The following is a 6,000-nucleotide window of genomic DNA, read 5'->3' as shown; positions in this document are numbered from 1 at the left end:
ACCCTTGTGCTCGAACGTGGTGTTCGTGATGGACAAACTGTGACTAGCAAAGAAGTCCAACAACTGAACACCACTCGGGTTCAGATCGGGGAGGCCGTACTTCCCGATCACCCCCCTCTAGGTCTCACTGTCGCTGCCCACGTGGGCGTTGAAATCCCCCAGGAGAACAATGGAGTCCCCAGTCGGAGCGCTATCTAGTACCCCTCCCAGGGACTCCAGGAAGGTCGGGTACTCTGCACTGCTGCTCGGCCCGTAGGCCGAGACAACGGTGAGAGACATGTCCCCGACCCAAAGGCGTAGGGACGCGACCCTCTCGTTCACCGGAGTGAACTCCAACACATGGCGACTGAGCTGGGGAGCAATAAGCAATGCAACCCCAGCTCTCCGCCTCTCCCCGTGGGCAACGCCAGAAAAATGAAGCATCCAGCCCCTCTCCAGGAGTTGGGTACCAGAGCCCATGCTGTGCGTGGAGGTGAGCCCGACTATCTCTAGTCGGTATCTCTCAACCTCCCGCACAAGCTCAGGCTCCTTGCCCCCCACCAAGGTAACATTCCATATCCCAACAGCCAGGGGCTGTGAGCATGGACCGGGCCGCCGGGCCGCCTGCCCTCGACCGCCACCCAATCCTCTCTGCAGCCGACCCCCATGGTCCCCTCTGCAGGTGGTGAACCCACAGGAGGGCGGGCCCGCATTGCTCCTTTGGGCTGAGCCCGGCCGGGCTGCATGGGCTAAGGCCTGACCACCAGGCGCTCGTGCGTGAGCCCCAACCCCAGGCCTGGCTCCAGGGTGGGACCCCGGCTTCCCCATACCGGGTGACGTCTCGGTCCTTGATCTTTCACTGGTCATGGAGGTTCTGAGCTGCCCTTAGTCTGACCCGTCACCTAGGACCTGTTTGCCTTGGGAGACCCTACAGGGAGCACAAAGCCCCCAACAACATAGCTCCTAGGATCATCCGGGTACGCAAACTCCCCCACCACGATAAGGTGGCAGCTAGAGGGGGAGCATTTGAAGCATTTGAAGCATAAAATGCTTGTTATAGAAAATATTTGTTTCAAAAGTCAGTCTAAGAAATGAAACAATTGCTTCAGGAAATTATTCATTTTTGTGGCTCTTGAAATGATATGCTTCACAAAGTGATTCACTTTTTGAAATGCTCCAAACTGTAAATTAATCAATTATTCTATGTCAAACAGCAATTCAGTGTTGTATTTCAAACATGAAATGCTTTAGCAAGTGACTGTTTTGAAATACTCCAAACAGCAACTGAACACAAAACATGAGGTTACATATTTGTTTCACAAAAGTGATGATTTTAGTGATGAATGTAAATGAACAAGTAAGATTCAGAAAGCTGTTCATTTTTAATGTATTGTTTCGAAAGACTGAAAGTAACATAATAAGTATCTGCTTCAGAAAATTATTCATTTTTAAACACACTGGACTTACCCAAATGCTTTACAAAATGATTCAGTCTTTAAAATGGTCAAAAGGGTAAACAAAACATTTCCTTCAATAAATAAATAAATAAATAAATAAATAAAACAATTCACAGTTTTAACATGTTCAATCAAAACACAAAACAAACACAAATATACTTGAGTAAGTAATCTGCTGTTTCAAAATGCTCATAACGCTAAATGAAGCAATTGCTTCAGAAATTCAAAGCAACCAACGAACAAAGAAAATGATACACTGTTGTGAAATGCATCAAACAATAAATGACACAACTACCTCAGAAATACTTGAACCATTGTAATGGTGACATCTATTGGGCTGTGGGTCCCACCCAGCCCCCAAATTCTTTCCTGCATACACCCCTGTTTGTTGCATCCATGAGTAAATAATTCGCTGTTTCAAAATGCTCATAACGCTAAATGAAGCAATTGCTTCAGACATTCAAAGCAACCAATGAACAAAGAAAATGATACACTGTTGTGAAATGCATCAAACAATAAATGACACAACTACCTCAGAAATACTTGAACCATTGTAATGGTGACATCTATTGGGCTGTGGGCCCCACCCAGCCCCCAAATTCTTTCCTGCATACACCCCTGTTTGTTGCATCCATGAAATTGGCAGAGTAAGTAATCTCGATACACTGGAATACGGCTTGTTTAAAGATATATAAACCAGTTGTTCTGACACAGTAAATGTTGTAATTGAGTCAGATGTCATAAACCAGCCATGCGTTTTTTTGTTTTGTTTTTTTTTTGGAGAGGGGGCATGGACACATTTGCCCTCCCTTAAAAGGTCTTTTTTAAATTTTTTTCTGCTATTTGAAAGCTAGATATCAGAATAGCCATTTTTCATCTGCACCCTTTCTCTCCATCCCCATCCTCATCTCCCCTTGTTCTCAACACCTATGCAAGCGCACGCAGAAAACGGGAGCGGGAGCGGCTGCCTGTCGGCTCACCGGCTTCAGCGGTCTATATGGTGCTGCCTACTGAACAGATGTTGTGGAATTTAAGATGCAAAATTTCCCCTCCCCCACTACACACAAACACAAGCACTCACTCACTCCCCCCACCCCAGCTGGTCTTGCCATGAGCGTGCCATGTGGCGTTCCATTCCCCCTGGCACTCCGACTCTGGCTGTGCCAACTCTGCCGCGTCTGGCCGCTGCCAACTGGAAAGACCAAGAAAACAGCAGACTTAAAGCTGACTGACTCTTTTTGTGTCGCGATCTTTACGCATACGTACCTTCAGAATGACAACAAGTGGGCCTGTCAGTCGTTCCAACTGCATTCTGGGTACAAGAAAACACAAGCGATTTTATTTTTTGGTGTGAAAAGCAACTCAAAATTGCACATATTGCTGATTGGAGGGTAGGAGCGTGCTGTAACTTGGTTTATTTGTATGTCTGTAGAAGTGTGCACGGCATTGTCACTGTCAATGCCGGCTGTGAATCCACCTGGGAATGGCTGTGGAATTCCTGTTACCATGGAGATGTCCAAGCTCATCTGAGATAAAGTTTCAAGTTGAGAGAGATTTATTTAGAGGAAAGTGTTGGTTTATTCATCCTGGTGGATCCTAATGTACTTCCTCATTCGCTCTGATGTCTAACTTCCCATTAACTGAAGGGTTCTGACTTTTCACACTAAGTCACCGTCAAATTGTTTCAACGGCTGCTGGAGCTGCTGCTGTCAAAGTCAGTGTCTAGTGCTCAACATCCTACATGCGACTAGACTAGCACTTAAGGCTCATTTATGCTGCATTTATTAATCTTTTCATTCAAATGGTGTAACTTTCATCTCCTACATACTTCTATATATCCTTTACATTGGCATGATGTTAAGGAAAACATCCACTAGATGCCACTGCAGACACTCTGGAATGTTTCAGACAACATCAAACGCAGTGACCTTTGAAGAAGACTAGATAGCAGTATAGGTTAGTGGTTGTCTGTGCTGTGCACCATTAAATATTTTCTATATCAAACTCTCGTTAAAATATTGTAAACACTCTCCTTCATGTGTATTTACATAGGGTTGTGTCTCTCTTGAACTTTGGCTAAACTGCCCCCATGATTTCTGCTGATACTGCTCTGTTTCTTCCCTATCTTTGGGGCCCATGTACATATTGACGCCTTTACAGTGTCAAATCTCGCGCGTAATCACATTCTCGCTGGGGAGGCCGAGATTTCGTTGTCAGTGTAAACAAGCGTTTACAGCAACTTGTTTGCAACATTGCGTCGTTATGGAGGAAAGTTCAACTAAAATATGTACACTCAACAAACATATAAACGCAACACTTTTGGTTTTGCTCCCATTTTGTATGAGATGAACTCAAAGATCTAAAACTTTTTCCACATACACAATATCACCATTTCCCTCAAATATTGTTCACAAACCAGTCTAAATCTGTGATAGTGAGCACTTCTCCTTTGCTGAGATAATCCATCCCACCTCACAGGTGTGCCATATCAAGATGCTGATTAGACACCATGATTAGTGCACAGGTGTGCCTTAGACTGCCCACAATAAAAGGCCACTCTGAAAGCTGCAGTTTTATCACACAGCACAATGCCACAGATGTCACAAGATTTGAGGGAGCGTGCAATTGGCATGCTGACAGCAGGAATGTCAACCAGAGCTGTTGCTCGTGTATTGAATGTTCATTTCTCTACCATAAGCCATCTCCAAAGGCGTTTCAGAGAATTTGGCAGTACATCCAACCGGCCTCACAACCGCAGACCACATGTCACCACACCAGCCCAGGACTTCCACATCCAGCATGTTCACCTCCAAGATCGTCTGAGACCAGCCACTCGGACAGCTGCTGAAACAATCGGTTTGCATAACCAAAGAATTTCTGCACAAACTGTCAGAAACCGTCTCAGGGAAGTTCATCTGCATGCTCGTCGTCCTCATCGGGGTCTCAACCTGACTCCAGTTCGTCGTCGTAACCGACTTGAGTGGGCAAATGCTCACATTCGCTGGCGTTTGGCACGTTGGAGAGGTGTTCTCTTCACGGATGAATCCCGGTTCACACTGTCCAGGGCAGATGGCAGACAGCGTGTGTGGCGTCATGTGGGTGAGCGGTTTTCTGATGTCAATTTTGTGGATCAAGTGGCCCATGGTGGCGGTGGGGTTATGGACGTCTGTTATGGACGAAGAACACAGGTGCATTTTATTGATGGCATTTTGAATGCACAGAGATACCGTGACGAGATCCTGAGGCCCATTGTTGTGCCATACATCCAAGAACATCACCTCATGTTGCAGCAGGATAATGCACAGCCCCATGTTGCAAGGATCTGTATACAATTCTTGGAAGCTGAAAATGTCCCAGTTCTTGCATGGTCGGCATACTCACCGGACATGTCACCCATTGAGCATATTTGGGATGCTCTGGACCGGCGTATACGACAGCGTGTACCAGTTCCTGCCAATATCCAGCAACTTCGCACAGCCATTGAAGAGGAGTGGACCAACATTCCACAGGCCACAATTGACAACCTGATCAACTCTATGCGAAGGAGATGTGTTGCACTGCATGAGGCAAATGGTGGTCACACCAGATACTGACTGGTATCCCCCCCCCCCCAATAAAACAAAACTGTACCTTTCAGAGTGGCCTTTTATTGTGGGCAGTCTAAGGCACACCTGTGCACTAATCATGGTGTCTAATCAGCATCTTGGTATGGCACACCTGTGAGGTGGGATTGATTATCTCAGCAAAGGAGAAGTGCTCACTATCACAGATTTAGACTGGTTTGTGAACAATATTTGAGGGAAATGGTGATACTGTGTATGTGGAAAAAGTTTTAGATCTTTGAGTTCATCTCATACAAAATGGGAGCAAAACCAAAAGTGTTGCGTTTATATTTTTGTTGAGTGTATATATATATATATATGAGGGCTGTCCATAAAGTATAGGTCCTTTTTATTTTTTTCAAAAACTATATGGATTTCATTCATATGTTTTTACGTCAGACATGCTTGAACCCTCGTGTGCATGCGTGAGTTTTTCCACGCCTGTCGGTGACGTCATTCGCCTGTGAGTGAGTAAAATTTTTCGAACCATGTCCACTTCGATGTGTCTCACAGGTTTAGAAAAAATTTTGATCAAACAAAGCGCCAGTCTCTCAGCAACTTCTCAGAAAAAGGAATTCCGACGAGGGGCTGGACGACTCCTCCCACAAGGAGTGCTCACAGGCAAATGACGTCACCGACAGGCGTGGAAAAACTCGCGCATGCGCACGAGGGTTCAAGCATGTCTGACGTAAAAACATATGAATGAAATCCATATAGTTTTTGAAAAAAATAAAAAGGACCTATACTTTATGGACAGACCTCGTATATATATATATATATATATATATATATATATATATATATATATATAAAGCCTGTTGTTGTTAGGGTTGCGTGTCATGAACCTGTATATATATATATATATATATATATATATATATATATATATATATATATATATATATATATATATATATATATATATATATATATATATATATATAAAGCCTGTTGTTGTTAGG

This window comes from Thalassophryne amazonica, chromosome 18 (genome assembly GCF_902500255.1).
Source record: "Thalassophryne amazonica chromosome 18, fThaAma1.1, whole genome shotgun sequence".
NCBI lineage: Eukaryota > Metazoa > Chordata > Actinopteri > Batrachoidiformes > Batrachoididae > Thalassophryne > Thalassophryne amazonica.
The sequence above is the reverse complement of the archived record's forward strand: the minus strand, read 5'-3'. Positions refer to the sequence as shown.